This window comes from Bufo bufo, chromosome 6 (assembly GCF_905171765.1).
Source record: "Bufo bufo chromosome 6, aBufBuf1.1, whole genome shotgun sequence".
Lineage (NCBI taxonomy): Eukaryota > Metazoa > Chordata > Amphibia > Anura > Bufonidae > Bufo > Bufo bufo.
Window position 1 is genome coordinate 236,257,930 of NC_053394.1, and position 20,763 is coordinate 236,278,692.

Sequence of the window (20,763 nt, forward strand, 5' to 3'; positions counted from 1 at the left end):
AGAATGTTCGCCTGGCATTCAAAATCTTCAGTTGTTGAACAGATCCTTTTTATCCTAATGAACTGGCCAGTAGGTATGCCTCTGATTGTTTGTGGAGGATGGGAGGAAGACGCATGCAAGAGTGCATTAACCAATGTTTCTTTCCTGTAGACATCCGTCTGCAAGAATCCAAAGTCATCCTGTTTAATCACCACATTAAGAAATTCAATACTCGTCAGATCTGCCTTAAATGTCAACTTGATGTTGTATGGATTGGTATTGAGGTCCGACATAAAGGATTCCAGAGATTGTATAGTTTTGCTTTAATTTTTTCTATGCACTCTGTGGCGGGGGTGCCCTGCGGGTCACGTGACTTACTATCATGTGGCTGCGTGGCATCTCCGCCCATACGAGGTAATGCTGCAACATTTCTAAGCAACGGGAGGTGTGTGCACCGACCCACATGACTGGCTATCACATGGTACGGCACCTGGCTTCTCCTCCTTCTGCCTATGATCGGCATATGGGGGCGGACGCTTTCCCTCGTGACTGTCCATCACGTGTTGCGGCGTTCGGCCCCTCCTTTATGCCCTACATTTACAAACTATGCAGCCTCATGAATTTGGAGTTCGCTCCTACTGGTAAGACAGCGTCCGCCCATTGAATGAGTCATCATGTTGGGCGGTGCTTACCACAGGGACCATCACTATAATATATGTCTCCGTTCTCTTAAACACCGGTAATGTGTTATTATTCACTTAGGTGTCTGGCTTTTGATTGGTGTGTTACTGTTTAAATGGCTTTCGCCACTGGGGAGAATCAAGTCCCCAGAAGAAGGTGTTTATGCCGAAACGCGTGTCGGGGAGTGTGTTCCTCCTGGTGGTGACAGTATTATTATTATGGGTAAGCTGTAATTACAACATGTGCATACAGCCAGGTCCATAATTATTGGGACATCGACACAATTCTAACATTTTTGGCTCTATACACCACCACAATTTAAAAAGAAACGAACAAGATGTGCTTTAACTGCAGACTGTCAACTTTAATTTGAGGGTATTTACATCCAAATCAGGTGAATGGTGTAGGAATTACAACAGTTTGCATATGTGCCTCCCACCTGTTAAGGAACCAGAAGTAATGGGACATAATAATCATAAATCAAACTTTCACTTTTTAATACTTAGTTAGAAATCCTTTGCAGTCAATTACAGCCTGAAGTCAGGAACACATAGACATCACCAGACGCTGGGTTTCATCCCTGGTGATGCTCTGCCAGGCCTCTACTGCAACTGTCTTCAGTTCCTGCTTGTTCTTGGGGCATTTTCCCTTCAGTTTTGTCTTCAGCAAGTGAAATGCATGCTCAATCGGATTCATTTCAGGTGATTGACTTGGCCATTGCATAACATTCCACTTCTTTCCCTTAAAAAACTCTTTGGTTGCTTTTGCAGTATGCTTTGGGTCATTGTCCATCTGCACTGTGAAGCCCCGTCCAAAGAGTTCTGAAGCATTTGGCTGAATATGAGCAGATAATATTGCCCGAAACACTTCAGAATTCATCCTGCTGCTTTTGTCAGCAGTCACATCATCAATAAATACAAGAGAACCAGTTCCATTAGCAGCCATACATGCCCACGCCATGACACTACCACCACCATGCTTAACTGATGAGGTGGTATGCTTAGGATCATGAGCAGCTCCTTTCCTTCTCCATATTCTTCTCTTCCCATCACTCTGGTACAAGTTGATCTTGGTCTCATCTGTCCATAGGATGTTGTTCCAGAACTGTGAAGGCTTTTTTAGATGTCGTTTGGCAAACTCCAATCTGGCTTTGAGGCTCATCAATGGTTTACATCTAGCACAAAAAGGCTGATCCAGCTGGGTCTCCTAGGCAACTGTTAGCGTCTTACAGTGTAAGACACTGACAGTTAAATACAGCACAATACACCTGTGTGCTGTATTGAAACAGGGATCAGACAATGTCCCATAGTGGGACAAAAAAAGTGAAAAAAGAAGTTAAAAAAAGAAAGTTTTACAAAAAAAGTAACGTTTCAAGTAAAAAAAAAAAAGCGCCCTTTTCCCAAAATAAAGTAAAAAAATTTGCTAAAAATAGGAAAAAGAAGAAAAAAAGACATATTAGGAATCGACGCGTATGTATCGACCGGCTGTATAAAAATATCACATGACCTAGCCCACAGGTAAAATCTGTGCTAAAAAAAACTTTTTTTTGTCACCTTACATCACTAAAAATGCAACACCAAGCGATCAAAAAGGTGTATGCCCCCAAAATAGTACCAATCTAACCATCACCTCATCCTGCAAAAAATGAGCCCTTACCTAAGACAATCGCCCCAAAAAAATAAAAAAACTATGGTTCTCAGCCTATGGAGACACTAAAACATGATTTTTTCTGTTTCAAAAATGTGTTAAATGTAAAAAAAAATATTTTACATTTGGCTTTTAGAATATGGAGACAAATTTTTTTTTTTTCAAAAATGCTTTATTATGTAAAACTGAAACAAACAACAAAAAAAGTTGTCATATTTGGTATTTTCGCATCCGTAACAACCTGCTCTATAAAAATACCACATGATCTAACCTGTCAGATAAACATTGTAAATGACAAAAAATTAAAACTGTGCCAAAACAGCTATTTTTTGTTACCTTGCCTCACAAAAAGTGTAATGTAGAGCAACCAAAAATCATATGTACCCTAAAATAGTACGAACAAAACTGCCACCTTATCCCGTAGTTTCCAAAATGGGGTCTTTTTGGGCGTTTCTACTCTTGGGGTGCATCAGGGGGTCTTCAAATGTGACATGGCAGCTTAAAATTATCCCAGTGAAATCTGCCTTCCAAAAACCATATGGCGTTCCTTTCCTTCTGCGCAATGCCGTGTGCCCGTACAGCAGTTTATGAACACATATGGGGTATTTCTGTAAACTACAGAATCAGGGCAATAAATATTGAGTTTTGTTTGGCTGTTAACCCTTGCTTTGTTAGTGGATAAAAATTTATTAAAATGAAAAATCTGCCGAAAAATTTAAATTCTGAAACTTCATCTCCATTTTCCATTAATTCTTGTGGAACACCTAAAGAGTTAACAAAGTTTGGAAAAATAAGTTTTGAATACCCTGAGGGGTGTAGTTTCTAAAATGGGGTCACTTTTTTGGAGTTTCTACTAGTGATGAGTGGCAGGTGCCATATTCGATTTCGACGAAATTCGCGAATATTCGATAGAATTTTCGTTTCATATTCGTCAAAATCGAATATTCGTCATTATTCCAAGCTATAATATGTATAGCTTGGAAGAAAGAAGAGACAGAGGGGATATGATAGAAACTTTTAAATACATAAAGGGAATCAACTCGGTAAAGGAGGAGAGCATATTTAAAAGAAGAAAAACTACCACAAGAGGACACAGTTTTAAATTAGAGGGGCAAAGGTTTAAAAGTAATATAAGGAAGTATTACTTTACTGAGAGAGTAGTGGATGCATGGAATAGCCTTCCTGCAGAAGTGGTAGCTGCAAATACAGTGAAGGAGTTTAAGCATGCATGGGATAGGCATAAGGCCATCCTTCATATAAGATAGGGCCGGGGGCTATCCATAGTATTCAGTATATTGGGCAGACTAGATGGGCCAAATGGTTCTTATCTGCCGACACATTCTATGTTTCTATGTTTCTATTATGCGATTTAAATAATCGCGTATTGCGATTTTAACTTAAGGCTACTTTCCTATTGGTTTAATATCTAGAAATAGCGAAGATAACGAATATGACGAATGTATTCGTCATATTCCTCAAAAAGCAGATAATGAAGTATTCTACATCTTCGTTTTAGCTACCTATTCGTCAACTTAGCTAATTCTAGCAATCAAATAGGAAAGTTGACTATAGAGACAGCTGTGTTTAATTCGCTATGCGATTATATTACTTTTTTTTTTTTTTATTGAATAGTTAAATACTTTATTATTATAATGACTCTATTTATAAAAAAAAAAAAAAGCAAAGTAATATAATCGCATAGCGAATTAAACACAGCTGTCTCTATAGTCAACCTTCCTATTTGATTGCTAGAATTAGCGAAGTTGACGAATAGGTAGCTAAAACGAAGATGGAGAATACTTCGTTATCTTCGTTTTGAGGAATATGACGAATACATTCGTCATATTCGCTAATTCAACCAAGCCAACCATAGTAAACCAGGTCCAAGTTGAAATAGCAATTCGATTAATTAAAGTTATAATAATCAAATTTCGATTTCAACTTAGCACTGCTATATTCCATATTAGGCTAGAATTAACGAATATGGAATATAGCAGTGCTAAGTTGAAATCGAAATTTGATTATTATAACTTGAATTAATCGAATTGTTATTTCAACTTAGACCTGGTTTACTATGGTTGGCTTGGTAGAATTAGCGAATATGACGAATGTATTCGTCATATTCCTCAAAACGAAGATAACAAAGTATTCTCCATCTTCGTTTTAGCTCCATATTCGTCAACTTCGCTAATTCTAGCAATCAAATAGGAAGGTTGACTATAGAGACAGCTGTGTTTAGTTCGCTATGCGATTATATAACTTTTTTTTTATTTTTTATAAATAGAATCATTATAATAATCAAGTATTTAACTATTCAATTAAAAAAAAAAAAAAAGTAATATAATCGCATAGCGAATTAAACTTAGCTGTCTCTATAGTCAACTTTCCTATTTGATTGCTAGAATTAGCGAAGTTGACAAATAGGTAGCTAAAACGAAGATGTAGAATACTTCGTTATCTTCGTTTTGAGGAATATGACGAATACATTCGTCATATTCGTCATCTTCGCTAATTCTAGATATCAAACCAATAGGAAAGTAGCCTTAAGTTAAAATCGCAATACGTGATTATTTAAATCGCATAATAATCGCGATAACTAGTATAATGACGAATATTAGATTTCAACGAATATGAAACGAATATTCTATCGAATATTCGCGAATTTCGTCGAAATCGAATATGGCACCTGCCGCTCATCACTATATGGATAGGGATGAGCGAACCCGAACTGTATAGTTCTGGTTCGTACCGAATTTTGGGGTGTCCGTGACACGGACCCGAACCCGAACATTTTCGTAAAAGTCAGGGTTCGGGTTCGGTGTTCGGCGCTTTCTTGGCGCTTTTTGAAAGGCTGCAAAGCAGCCAATCAACAAGCGTCATACTACTTGCCCCAAGAGGCCATCACAGCCATGCCTACTATTGGCATGGCTGTGATTGGCCAGTGCAGCATGTGACCCAGCCTCTATATAAGCTTGGGTCACGTAGTGCTGCACGTCACTCTGCTGTGCTTAGTGTAGGGAGAGGTTGCAGCTGCGACGTTAGGGCGAGATTAGGCAGTGATTAACTCCTCCAAAACACTTAAGACAGTGATCGATCTACAGCTGTGGATCATTGAACTGCTGCTATTCAATTGCTCACTGTTTTTAGGCTGCCCAGAGCGTTTTTTAGTCACTTTTTTCTGGGGTGATCGGCGGCCATTTTGTGGCTTGTGGTGCGCCAGCACAAGCTGCCACCAAGTCCATTTAACCATCAATAGTGTGGTTATTTTTTGCTATATCCTACATCAGGGGCAAGCTGTCACCAAGTCCATTTTACTATCAATAGTGTGGTTATTTTTTGGCTATATCCTACATCAAGGGCAAGCTGCCACCAAGTCAATTTAACCATCAATAGTGTGGTTATTTTTTGGCTATATCCTACATCAGGGGCAAGCTGCCACCAAGTCCATTTAACCATCAATATTGTGGTTATTTTTTGGCTATATCCTACATCAGGGGCAAGCTGCTACCAAGTCCATTTAACCATCAATAGGGTGGTTATTTAAATCTATCCCTAAAAGGGTATATTAGATTCAAGGTGCTGATAGGGTCATTCTCAATAACTTCACACACACGCTACTGTGCATATCCAAGTCTAATTCTGTGTGTAAACGTATACCTGTCACCCAGCGCCTAAAAAATAGGCCTCAAATTTATATTCATCCAAATCTGTCATTATTGCTGTAGCTGGTCAAGTTATTTAGTGTCCGTCAAAGCACAGTTTTTGTTCTGGGTTGAAATACAATTCCCAATTTTGCAATTCTCTAAATTAGTGGTTTCTGCTGTATCAGGCCTACTTTAAATCTATCCCTAAAAGGGTATATAAGATTCAAGGTGCAGATAGGGTTATTCTCAATAACTTCACACACACGCTACTGTGCAATTCCAAGTCTAATTCTGTGTGTAAACGTATACCTGTCACCCAGCGCCTAAAAAATAGGCCTCAAATTTATATTCATCCAAATCTGTCATTATTGCTGTAGCTGGTCAAGTTATTTAGTGTCCGACAAAGCACAGTTTTTGTTCTGGGTTGAAATACAATTCCCAATTTTGCAATTCTCTAAATTAGTGGTTTCTGCTGTATCAGGCCTACTTTAAATCTATCCCTAAAAAGGTATATAAGATTCAAGGTGCAGATAGGGTTATTCTCAATAACTTCACACACACGCTACTGTGCAATTCCAAGTCGAATTCTGTGTGTAAACGTATACCTGTCACCCAGCGCCTAAAAAATAGGCCTCAAATTTATATTCATCCAAATCTGTCATTATTGCTGTAGCTGGTCAAGTTATTTAGTGTCCGTCAAAGCACAGTTTTTGTTCTGGGTTGAAATACAATTCCCAATTTTGCAATTCTCTAAATTAGTGGTTTCTGCTGTATCAGGCCTACTTTAAATCTATCCCTAAAAGGGTATATAAGATTCAAGGTGCAGATAGGGTTATTCTCAATAAGGGACGCGGACATGGTCGTGGTGGTGTTAGTGGACCCTCTGGTGCTCGGAGAGGTCGTGGCCGTTCTGCCACAGCCACACGTCCTAGTGAACCAACTACCTCAGGTCCCAGTAGCCAGCAGAATTTACAGCGATATTTGGTGGGGCCCAATGCCGTTCTAAGGATGGTAAGGCCTGAGCAGGTACAGGCATTAGTCAATTGGGTGGCCGACAGTGGATCCAGCACGTTCACATTATCTCCCACCCAGTCTTCTGCAGAAAGCGCACAGATGGCGCATGAAAACCAAGCCCATCAGTCTGTCACATCACCCCCATGCATATCAGGGAAACTGTCTGAGCCTTAAGTTATGCAGCAGTCTCTTATGCTGTTTGAAGACTCTGCTGGCAGGGTTTCCCAAGGGCATCCACCTAGCCCTTCCCCAGCGGTGGAAGAGATAGAATGCACTAACGCACAACCACTTATGTTTCCTGATGATGAGGACATGGGAATACCACCTCAGCACGTCTCTGATGATGACGAAACACAGGTGCCAACTGCTGCGTCTTTCTGCTGTGTGCAGACTGAACAGGAGGTCAGGGATCAAGACTGGGTGGAAGACGATGCAGGGGACGATGAGGTCCTAGACCCCACATGGAATGAAGGTCGTGCCACTAACTTTCACAGTTCGGAGGAAGAGGCAGTGGTGAGACCGAGCCAACAGCGTAGCAAAAGAGGGAGCAGTGGGCAAAAGCAGAACACCCGCCGCCAAGAGACTCCACCTGCTACTGACCGCCGCCATCTGGGACCGAGCACCCCAAAGGCAGCTTCAAGGAGTTCCCTGGCATGGCACTTCTTCAAACAATGTGCTGACGAAACAAGACTCGAGTGGTTTGCACGCTGCGCCATCAGAGCCTGAAGCGAGGCATTAACGTTCTGAACCTTAGCACAACCTGCATGACCAGGCACCTGCATGCAAAGCATGAACTGCAGTGGAGTAAACACCTTAAAAACAAGGAAGTCACTCAAGCTCCCCCTGCTACCTCTTCTGCTGCTGCCGCCTCGGCCTCTTCTGCTGCTGCCGCCTCGGCCTCGTCCTCCGCCTCTGGAGGAACGTTGGCACCTGCCGCCCAGCAAACATGGGATGTACCACCAACACCACCACCTGCGTCACCAAGCATCTCAACCATGTCACACGGCAGCGTTCAGCTCTCCATCTCACAAACATTTGAGAGAAAGCGTAAATTCCCACCTAGCCACCCTCGATCCCTGGCCCTGAATGCCAGCATTTCTAAACTACTGGCCTATGAAATGCTGTTATTTAGGCTGGTGGACACAGACACCTTCAAACAGCTCATGTCGCTTGCTGTCCCACAGTATGTTGTTCCCAGCCGGCACTACTTCTCCAAGAGAGCCGTGCCTTCCCTGCACAACCAAGTATCCGATAAAATCAAGTGTGCACTGCGCAACGCCATCTGTGGCAAGGTCCACCTAACCACAGATACGTGGACCAGTAAGCACAGCCAGGGACGCTATATCTCCCTAACTGCACACTGGGTAAATGTAGTGGCGGCTGGGCCCTAGGCGGAGAGCTGTTTGGCCCACGTCCTTCCGCCGCCAAGGATCGCAAGGCAACATTCTTTGCCTCCTGTCTCCTCCTCCTCCTACTCAGCTTCCTCCTCCTCTTCTTCCACCTGCTCATCCAGTCAGCCCCACACCTTCACCACTAACTTCAGCACAGCCCGGGGTAAACGTCAGCAGGCCATTCTGAAACTCATATGTTTGGGGGACAGGCCCCACACCGCACAGGAGTTGTGGCGGGGTATAGAGCAACAGACCAACGAGTGGTTGCTGCTGGTGAGCCTCAAGCCCGGCCTGGTGGTGTGCGATAATAGGCGAAATCTCGTTGCAGCTCTGGGACTAGCCGGTTTGACGCACATCCCTTGCCTGGCGCATGTGCTGAATTTGGTGGTGCAGAAGTTCATTCGCAACTACCCCGACATGTCAGAGCTGCTGCATAAAGTGCGGGCCGTCTGTTTGCGCTTCCGGCGTTCACATCCTGCCGCTGCTCGCCTGTCTGCGCTACAGCGTAACTTCGGCCTTCCCGCTCACCGCCTCATATGCGACCTGCCCACCAGGTGGAACTCCACCTTGCACATGCTGGACAGACTGTGCGAGCAGCAGCAGGCCATAGTGGAGATTCAGCTGCAGCATGCACGGGTCAGTCGCACTGCGGAACAGCACCACTTCACCACCAATGACTGGGCCTCCATGCGAGACCTGTGTGCCCTGTTGCGCTGTTTCGAGTACTCCACCAACATGGCCAGTGGCGATGACGCCGTTATCAGCGTTACAATACCACTTCTATGTCTCCTTGAGAAAACACTTAGGGCGATGATGGAAGAGGAGGTGGCCCAGGAGGAGGAGGAGGAGGAAGAGGGGTCATTTTTAGCACTTTCAGGCCAGTCTCTTCGAAGTGACTCAGAGGGAGGTTTTTTGCAACAGCAGAGGCCAGGTACAAATGTGGCCAGACAGGGCCCACTACTGGAGGACGAGGATGAGGTGGAGGAGGATGAGGATGAAGCATGTTCACAGCGGGGTGGCACCCAACGCAGCTCGGGCCCATCACTGGTGCGTGGCTGGGGGGAAACGCAGGACGATGGCGATACGCCTCCCACAGAGGACAGCTTGTCCTTACCTCTGGGCAGCCTGGCACACATGAGCGACTACATGCTGCAGTGCCTGCGCAACGACAGCAGAGTTGCCCACATTTTAACGTGTGCGGACTACTGGGTTTCCACCCTGCTGGATCCACGGTACAAAGACAATGTGCCCACCTTACTTCCTGCACTGGAGCGTGATAGGAAGATGCGCGAGTACAAGCGCACGTTGGTAGACGCGCTACTGAGAGCATTCCCAAATGTCACAGGGGAACAAGTGGAAGCCCAAGGCGAAGGCAGAGGAGGAGCAAGAGGTCGCCAACGCAGCTGTGTCACGGCCAGCTCCTCTGAGGGCAGGGTTAGCATGGCAGAGATGTGGAAAAGTTTTGTCCCCACGCCACAGCTAACTGCTCCACCACCTGATACGGAACGTGTTAGCAGGAGGCAACATTTCACTAACATGGTGGAACAGTACCTGTGCACACCCCTCCACGTACTGACTGATGGTTCGGCCCCATTCAACTTCTGGGTCTCCAAATTGTCCACGTGGCCAGAGCTAGCCTTTTATGCCTTGGAGGTGCTGGCCTGCCCAGCGGCCAGCGTTTTGTCTGAACGTGTATTCAGCACGGCAGGGGGCGTCATTACAGACAAACGCAGCCGCCTGTATACAGCCAATGTGGACAAGCTGACGTTCATAAAAAGGAACCAGGCATGGATCCCACAGGACCTGTCCATCCCTTGTGCAGATTAGACATTAACTACCTCCCCTTAACCATATATTATTGTACTCCAGGGCACTTCCTCATTCAATCCTATTTTTATTTTCATTTTACCATTATATTGCGGGGCAACCCAAAGTTGAATGAACCTCTCCTCTGTCTGGGTGCCGGGGCCTAAAAATATCTGACAGTGGCCTGTTCCAGTGGTGGGTGACATGAAGCCTGATTCTCTGCTATGACATGAAGACTAATTCTCTGCTGAGTCGCTGACATGAAGCCTGAATCTCTGTTATGGGACCTCTCTCCTCTGTCTGGGTGACGGGGCCTAAATTATATGACAATGGACTGTTCCAATGTTGGGTGACGTGAAGCATGATTCTCTGCTATGACATGAAGACTGATTCTCTGCTGACATGAAGCCAGATTCTCTGCTATGGGACCTCTCTCCTCTGCCTGGGTGCCTGGGCCTAAATATGTGACAATGGACTGTTCCAGTGGTGGGTGACGTGAAGCATGATTCTCTGCTATGACATAAAGACTGATTCTCTACTGACATGAAGCCAGATTCTCTGCTATGGGACCTCTCTCCTCTGTCTGGGTGCCGGGGCCTAAATATATGACAATGGACTGTTCCAGTGGTGGGTGACGTGAAGCCTGATTCTCTGCTATGACATGAAGACTGATTCTCTGCTGACATGAAGCCTGAATCTCTGTTATGGGACCTCTCTCCTCTGTCTGGGTGCCGGGGCCTAAAAATATCTGACAGTGGCCTGTTCCAGTGGTGGGTGACATGAAGCCTGATTCTCTGCTATGACATGAAGACTGATTCTCTGCTGAGTCGCTGACATGAAGCCTGAATCTCTGTTATGGGACCTCTCTCTTCTGTCTGGGTGCCGGGGCCTAAATTATATGACAATGGACTGTTCCAATTTTGGGTGACGTGAATTATGATTCTCTGCTATGACATGAAGACTGATTCTCTGCTGACATGAAGCCAGATTCTATGTTATGGGACCTCTCTCCTCTGTCTGGGTGCCGGGGCCTAAATTATATGACAATGGACTGTTCCAATGTTGGGTGACGTGAAGCATGATTCTCTGCTATGACATGAAGACTGATTCTCTGCTGAGTCGCTGACATGAAGCCTGAATCTCTGTTATGGGACCTCTCTCCTCTCTCTGGGTGCCGGGGCCTAAATTATATGACAATGGACTGTTCCAATGTTGGGTGACGTGAATTATGATTCTCTGCTATGACATGAAGACTGATTCTCTGCTGAGTCGCTGACATGAAGCCTGAATCTCTGTTATGGGACCTCTCTCCTCTGTCTGGGTGCCGGGGCCTAAATTATATGACAATGGACTGTTCCAATATTGGGTGACGTGAATTATGATTCTCTGCTATGACATGAAGACTGATTCTCTGCTGACATGAAGCCAGATTCTATGTTATGGGACCTCTCTCCTCTGTCTGGGTGCCGGGGCCTAAATTATATGACAATGGACTGTTCCAATGTTGGGTGACGTAAAGCATGATTCTCTGCTATGACATGAAGACTGATTCTCTGCTGACATGAAGCCTGAATCTCTGCTATGGGACCTCTCTCCTCTGCCTGAGTGCCTGGGCCTAAATATCTGACAATGGACTGTTCCAGTGGTGGGTGACGTGAAGCCTGATTCTCTGCTATGACATGAAGACTGATTCTCTGCTGACATGAAGCCAGATTCTCTGCTATGGGACCTCTCTCCTCTGCCTGGGTGCCTGGGCCTAAATATCTGACAATGGACTGTTCCAGTGGTGGGTGACGTGAAGCCTGATTCTCTGCTATGACATGAGGACTGATTCTCTGCGGACATGAAGCCTGATTCTCTGCTATGGGACCTCTCTCCAATTGATATTGGTTAATTTTTATTTATTTTATTTTTATTTTAATTCATTTCCCTATCCACATTTGTTTGCAGGGGATTTAACTACATTTTGCTGCCTTTTGCAGCCCTCTAGCCCTTTCCTGGGCTGTTTTACAGCCTTTTTAGTGCCGAAAAGTTCGGGTCCCCATTGACTCCAATGGGGTTCGGGTTCGGGATGAAGTTCGGGTCGGGTTCGGATCCCGAACACGAACATTTCCGGGAAGTTCGGCCGAACTTCTCGAACCCGAACATCCAGGTGTTCGCTCAACTCTATATATGGAACGTCTTAGCAGGAGGCAGCATTTCACCAACATGGTGGAGCAGTACATGTGCACACGCCTACACGTACTGAATGATGGGTCTGCCCCCTTCAAATTCTGGGTTTCCATATTGGGCACATGGCCTGAGCTTGCCCTTTACGCCTTGTAGGTGCTGGTCTGCCCTGCATCCAATTTATTATCTGAACGTGTGTTTATCACAGCAGGGGGCGTCATCACAGACAAGCGCAGCCGCCTGTCCACAGCCAATGTGGACAAGCTCACTTTCATTAAAATGAACCAGGCATGGATCCCTCAGGACTTGTCCGTACCTTGTGCAGAATAGACATGTATACCGGCTCTAACCAGCCATTGTTATACTGCAGCACAATTGCTCATTCTTCTTGTTTTTTGGATATTTCACCCTCTTTTAGAGTGTACACTAATTTTAAAAAATAAAATTAAAACCAAAAACCTGTGTTAGCTACCTCGTCCTCCTCCACCGCCGCTTCAAACTCCTATTCCATATGGACCTCCACCTCATAAATCAAGTTTATTTTATTTTATTTGTATGTATTTTATTTTGTGTCATTTCACTAATTGGTCTGTTATATTTTCGTGTGAAATTCACCAATTTTTGGGTGTGATATACCACTGCTATACCTAGTATACAGGTTTAAAAAAAATCACAAATTTGTCTGTTACATTTTCAGGGGGAAATTCACCAATTTTTGGGTTTGATATACCACTGCTATACCTAGTAGACAGGTTCAAAAAATTCACAAATTTGTCTGTTACATTTTCATGTGAAATTTAGCAATTTCTGGGTGTGATATACCACTGCTATAACTAGTAGACAGGTAAAAAAAAAAAACACTAATTTGTCTATTCCATTTTCGGGTTAAATTAACCTATTTTTGGCTGTGATATACCACTGCTCTACCTAGTAGACAGGTAAAAAAAAATCACTAATTTGTCTGTTACACTTTCAGGTGAAATTCACCGATTTTCGGTTGGATATACCACTGCTATACCTAGTAGACAGGTAAAAAATAAAAAATCACAAATTTGTCTGTTACATTTTCAGGTGAAATTCACCAATTTTTGGGTGTGATATACCACTGCTATACCTAGTAGACAGGTAAAAAAAAAATCAGTAATTTGTCTGTTACATTTTCGGGTGAAATTCACTATTTTTTGGGTGTGATATACCACTGTTATACCTAGTAGACAGGTAAAAAAACAAAACTCTAATTTGTCTATTTCATTTTTGGGTGAAATAAACCAATTTTTGTTTGTGATATACCCCTTCTCTACCTAGTTGACAGCTTAATAAATTTCACTAAATATTATTTTACATTTTCGGGTGACATTAAACAATTTTTCGCTGTGATAGACCCCTGCTCTATCTAGTAAACAGGTTATTAAATTTCACAATTTTTTCTGTTACATTCTTGGGTTGACATTTTACAATTTTTGAAAGTAAATAAACCCCTGCTCTGCATAGGTGACAGGGACCGAAATTTTTAAAAATAATCTGTTCCATTGGTGGATGACATTAACCCATTTCTGGCGATGAAAAACCCCTGCTCTGCATAGGTGACAGGGACTTCAATTTCTAAAATTCGTCTTTAATTGGCCCTTTACTTTGATCCTACTGCTTTAATAACTTTTCCGCTCGATCAAAATTAAATTTTATCCATTTATCTCCCTTGGATGTGGTCTCTTTTTCTCACGCTCCCTCTCCGGCGTGGAACCCGGATTCGCCGATAACCGTGATCAACATGTTAGGCTCAGAAAAGAACATCGAAAGTTCATAGAGAAGATATCCAAATGGATGGTGGACGTCACGGGGGCACCTCTGCATAGGTGACAGGAACATACATTTCAAAAAATCGTCTGTTACATTGTCAGGTGACATTTTACCAATTTTGCCGGATAGAAACCCCTGCTATGCATAGGTGACAGGGACTTAAATTTCTAAAATTCATCTTTAATTGGCCCTTTCCTTCAATCCTTCTGCTCTAATAATTTGTCCCACATTTCTGCTTTATCCCATTGCAGCCATTGACCTCCCATGGATGAGGTCTCCCTTTCTCACTCTTACTCTCTGGCGTGGAACCCTGATTCGCCGATAAGCGTGATCAACATGGTAGGCTCAGAAAAGAACATCAAAAGTTGATAGAGAAGATATCCAAATGGATGGTGGACGTCACAGGGACGTGCAATCAGGAAAAAGTTATCTAGAGTCAACAAAGCGGCAGCAGGGCCTCTCCTGTCTAACGTTTCCTAATCCAAAATACCCCAGTGACATTCCCTGTAATTTTTAATTAATCATTTAAATAACAGGGCATCTTAAGAGTCCTGCATTGTTATTTATCGTCACTACCTCCCCGAGTCGGGAGTGAGTAATTGTCGCGCGCCCCCTCCTTAACTTGGAAGCTTATGCTTCAATACTTTGTTCCACATTTCCCTTGGATGTGGTATCCATATCTCAGGCTTTCTCTCCGGCCTGGAACCCTGATTCACCGCCACCCGTGATCACCATGGTAGGCGCATAAAAGAACATCGAAAGTTGATAGAGAAGATATCCAATTGGATCGTGGACATCACGGGGACGTGCGACATGGTGGAGCAGTATGTGTGCACACGCCTACACGTACTGAATGATGGGTCTGCCCCCTTTAACTTCTGGGTCTCCAAATTGGGCACATGGCCTGAGCTTGCCCTTTACGCCTTGGAGGTGCTGGCCTGCCCTGCAGCCAGTGTATTGTCTGAACGTTTGTTTAGCACGACTGGGGGGGGTTATCACAGGTTATATTTCCCAATCTTTTGGGGTGTACCCTAATTTAAAAAATTTAAATAAATTTAAAACCAAAAAGCAGTGTAGGCTACCTCCTCCTCCTCCACCGCAGCTTCCACCTACACCGCCACATCCACCGCCTCCACAACTTCCTACTCCATATGGACCTCGTCCTACTAGATCAAGATTATTATTTAAAATTTTTACGTATTTTATGTTATTTAAAGTCATTTCCCTATCCACATTTGTTTGCAGAGCACTTGCCATGCTCTAAACCACATTGTGATGCCATTTTCAGCGCTCTAGCCCTTTCCATTACATTTTTACAGCCATTTTAGTGCTCAAAAGTTCGGGTCCCCATTGAATTCAATGGGCTTCGGGGTGAAGTTCGGGTGAAGTTTGGGACCTGAACTCGAACTTTTTTGTGAAGTTCGTCGAACCCGTACATCCAGGTGTCCGCTCAACTCTAAGTACTGCATATGTCACAGAAAGCCACACACTATAGACACTAGATTAGGCCCAGATTATTGGAATTGGCAATACAAACTCAGTTTTTGGATGCAGGACAGTATATGTCACAGAAACACACAGAATATGGACACTATATTAGGCCCAGATTAGTTAAATTTGCACTAAAGAAACAGTTTTCGGATGCAGGACAGTTTATGTCACAGAAAACAACACACTATGGACACTAGATTAGGCCCAGATTTTATGAATTTGCAATACAAACTCAGTTTTCGGATGCAGGACAGTATATGTCACAGAAACCCACAGAATATGGACACTAGATTAGGCCCAGATTTTTAGAATTTGCAATACAAACTCAGTTTTCGGATAGCATACTGTATATTTAACAGAAAGTTACACACTATGGACCGTAGTTTAGGCCCAGATTATTGGAATTTGCCCTAAGGAAGCAGTTTTTGGATGGAGTACTATATATGTTACAGAAAGCCACACACTATGGACACTAAATTAGGCCCCGATTTTTGGAATTTGCAATACAAACTCAGTTTTCGGATGCAGGACAGAATATGTCACAGAAACACACAGAATATGGACACTATATTAGGCCCATATTATTGGAATTTGCCCTAAAGAAACAGTTTTCTGATGCAGTGCAGTATATGTCACAGAAACACACAGAATATGAACACTATATTAGGCCCAGATTATTTGAATTTGCCCTAAAGAAAGAGTTTTTGGGTGGTGTATTCTATATGTCACAGAAAGCCACACACTATGGACACTAGATTTGGCCCAGATTTTGGGAATTTGCAATACAAACTCAGTTTTCGGATGCAGGACAGTATATGTCACAGAAACTCACAGAATATGGACACTATATTAGGCCCAGATTATTGGAATTTGCACTAAATAAACAGTTTTCGGATGCAGGACAGTATATGTCACAGAAACACACAGACTATGGACACTATATTAGGCAAAGATTAGTTAAATTTGTCCTAAAGAAACAGTTTTCGGATGGCGTACTGTATATGTCACAGAAAGCCACACACTATGGACCGTAGATTAGGCCCAGATTATTGGAATTAGCAATACAAACTCAGTTTTTGGATGCAGGAAAGTATGTGTCATAGAAAGACACATAATATGGACACTATATTAGGCCCAGTTTATTGGAATTTGCCCTAAACGAACAGTTTTTGGGTGGAGTACTGTATATGTCACAGAAAGCCACACACTATGGACACTAAATTAGGCCCAGATTTTTGGAATTTGTAATACAAACTCAGTTTTCGGATGCAGGACAGTATATGTCACAGAAACACACAGAATATGGACACTATATTAGGCCCAGATTATTAGAATTTGCCCTAAAGGAAGAGTTTTTGGGTGGAGTACTCTATATGTCACAGAAAGCCACACACTATGGACACTAGATTAGGCCCAGATTTTGGGAATTTGTAATACAAACTCAGTTTTTGGATGCAGGACAGTATATATCACAGAAACACACAGAATATGGACACTATATTAGGCCCAGATTATTAGAATTTTCCCTAAAGAAACAGTTTTTTTAATAGAGTACTGTATGTGTCACAGAAAGGACACACTATGGACACTAGATTAGGCCCAGATTTTTGGAATTTGCAATACAAACTCAGTTTTCAGATGCAGGACAGTACATGCCACATAAACACACAGAAAATGGACTCTATATTAGGCCCAGATTAGTTAAATTTTCCCCTAAAGAAGCAGTTTTCGGATGGCATACTGTATATATCACAGAACACCATAGAATATGGACAATATTTTAGTCCCAGATTATTGGATCTGCGGTACAGACATTGTTTTCGGATTTAGTTTATATTTATATTTTTCCCTATATCTGGGCCTGACAACCACACAAAGTGTTGAAGCGCAGATCACACAATTCACGGATTACACCGTTGACAGCAAAAATGTGGATTATGGGAAAAAAGTTTTTGGTTGGAGTACTCTATATGTCACAGAAAGCCACACACTATGGACACTAGATTAGGCGCAGATTTTGGGAATTTGTAATACAAACTCAGTTTTTGGATGCAGGACAGTATATATCACAGAAACACACAGAATTTGGATACTATATTAGGCCCAGATTAGGTAAATTTGCCCTAAAGAAACAGTTTTTTTAATAGAGTACTGTATGTGTCACAGAAAGGACACACTATGGACACTAGATTAGGCCCAGATTTTTGGAATTTGCAATACAAACTCAGTTTTCAGATGCAGGACAGTACATGCCACATAAACACACAGAAAATGGACTCTATATTAGGCCCAGATTAGTTAAATTTTCCCCTAAAGAAGCAGTTTTCGGATGGCATACTGTATATATCACAGAACACCATAGAATATGGACAATATTTTAGTCCCAGATTATTGGATCTGCGGTACAGACATTGTTTTCGGATTTAGTTTATATTTATATTTTTCCCTATATCTGGGCCTGACAACCACACAAAGTGTTGAAGCGCAGATCACACAATTCACGGATTACACCGTTGACAGCAAAAATGTGGATTATGGGAAAAAAAATATTGTTTACACTAATATTCTTCTTATCTCTGCCCCTGACACACAGAAGGTATTGCTGCACAGATGTCACAAGTCATTTCAGACACCTATATAGCAAAAGAATCGCTATTTAACAAAGTATAAAAAAAAATATTGAGTACTACTTTGCACAATTAAATTGCTGCCACCACCACACACAATAGTCCTTAAGAGGACTTTTGGGTCTTTGAAACGTTATTCACTGGAATATATTGCAATCACAATCTCCCTACACTATCTGACCCTTCCTAAGCGCAGCTCTCCCTGACTCGCAATGAGCCAAACCCACGTGATCGTGTGCTATATAGCACCCGATGATGTGTTCCGGGCCATATGGCTACTGGTATTACAGTGATGGCAGTACTTACCTGCATGTTTATGGGCTGCTTAGCAGCCGCAAAACATGCGGGGAGGAGACTTAAGCATGCCGCTGAAGCACATATGGTACTTGGCCGAGTATAGCCATGTGCCGAGCATAGCGATGCTCGAGCCGAACAGGTATTCGGCTGAGCATGCTCGCTCATCACTAGTTGTTATCCGTCATCACGGTCATCTCTGCACCTGTCAGGTACTCTGCAAACCTTTTGGTCATGGCCCACACCAGTGCCAGTAATTTCAATTTAAAGGTGCTATTGTTGTCAGGCTTGCGCTCTGACTCCCTCAGAGACCAGCTGCCATAGGCAATGACTCTCTCACGTCCATCCTGGACTTGGGATAACACGGCCCCAGACCATGTAGAATTCCGTCAGTGTACAGCAGGAATGGGGTGTCAAACTGTACATAAGCCAGAAATGGGGCACTGGTCAGTGCCTCCTTCACTGCTTCAAAGGCCTCTTGCTGCCGGGGTCCCCACTCGATGGGATGATTCTTTGGGCCCCCCGCAGTGCCCCTTAATAACTCATTTAAGGGCCCCACCAAATGAACAAATTTTGGTATAAACCTCCTGTAGTAGCCGACCAGTCCCACGAACGCCCGCACCTCTCATAGTGTACTCGGCTGGACCCACTTCTGGACGACCTCTACCTTGCTGGGTCCGGTTTTACCCCTCCTGGGTGACCAAATGTCCCAAAAACTCTATCTGCTGTCAAAACAGGTGGCACTTCTTGGGCTTGATCTTGAGCCCATGGTCTCGCAGCCGTCTAAGGACCTGTCGCAGCTTCTGGAGGTGATCCTCAAAGGAGGCCCCAAACATTACTATTTCATCCAGGTATATCAATACCGACTCGAAGTTGAGATGTCCCAGACAGTGCTCCATCAACCTCTGGAATGTTCCCGCGCCATTGGAAAGGCCAAATGTCATCCAGTTGAACTCGTAGAGTCCCATAGGTAGGATGAAGGCCATTTTTGCTTTGTCCTTCTTGGCCACCGGTACCTGCCAATACACACTGGCCTGGCCAGGTCAAGAGTCGAGAAGAACTTTGCATGACTCAAGGCGTGCAACGACTCCTCAATCCGCAGAAGGAGGTAGGCATCTCGGACGGTCTGGGCATTCAGCTTCCAATAATCCACGCAGAACCGGAGACTCCCATCTTTCTTCCACACCAAGACTACAGGAGTAGCCCAAGGACTTTGACTCTCCTGGATCACCTGGTTTTCCAACATGCTGGCCACCATATCCTTCACCTCCTAGTACATTTTAGGCAGGATTTGCCAGTAACGTTCCCTAATCAGTGCAGCATCGCCGGTGGGAATTTCATGTTCGATGGCGGAAGCACACCCGATTTTCTCATCATGTCTCGAGAATGCATCCTAAAATTCCCAAAGGGTGTCTTATAGCAACTTCTGCTGTCCTGGAATCAGGGTATTTCAGTCCACCCCCATCCGGGCAATGATCACTCGACTGTTCCACTCCATGTCGGGGTCTCCCTTTGATAGGCCTCTACAGCATAGGCTGACCTCCTATCTGGCTGTAGCATGAAGCTCCTTTATCAACGAATATCCCCTTCAGACACAAACTTTGGCCAACAAGGTATTCGCAGGAACGGTTAACTCGCAGTCTTCAACATTGAGGCAGCATACGGGCACACATCCATTTCTGGAGGCCTGGGTGATCCTGCCCTCATCTGGGACACTTACAGCCGAAGTTCTCTTAATTCTGTTCGCAGGGCCTGGACCACATCCTTTATGGACTCTGAGTCTTCAGATGCAGGCCAACCTCCTGTAGCATGGGTGCTACTCACTACTCTCACAGCCACAGGCATGTACTCTCCACGGTGGCTAGGTAGATGCTGTAGAATGTCATGTCGGGCGTTGTCCGGGTAATCTCTTGCAATTTTTCCTGTAAGAATTTGTTGGAGAGCCCCATTATGAACTGGTCTCATAGTAGCCAGTCCCCCTCCAGGAAGGCTCCCATGGCCTCTGGATCTTGCAGCTGTATTTAATTTAGCGTCTCCTGTAGGGCATTGGAATATTGCATTAGGGTCTTGTCCTCTCGCAGTGGTAGGTTGAAGAAGTGGCTCGGCAGCTGCACTACTTTAGCACGCAATGAGAATATTTTCTCTATGGTGTCTCTCTCGGATTTGGGCCTTACCATTACTGTCTGTCTGACGTCACCCTCTAGAGCCCCTAAGGCAATCTCT

General features: G+C 43.8%; 1 long non-coding RNA gene across 1 annotated transcript; it reads right to left on the reverse strand.

The window, feature by feature from the left end:
• Positions 1-997: 997 nt before the first annotated feature.
• On the reverse strand, positions 998-20,523 carry LOC121005965. Its single transcript, XR_005779990.1, has 3 exons — positions 20,390-20,523; positions 7,816-7,820; positions 998-1,008 (listed from the first exon to the last, which is right to left on the reverse strand). It is a non-coding gene; the product is annotated as an uncharacterized LOC121005965 (long non-coding RNA).
• Positions 20,524-20,763: the final 240 nt, after the last annotated feature.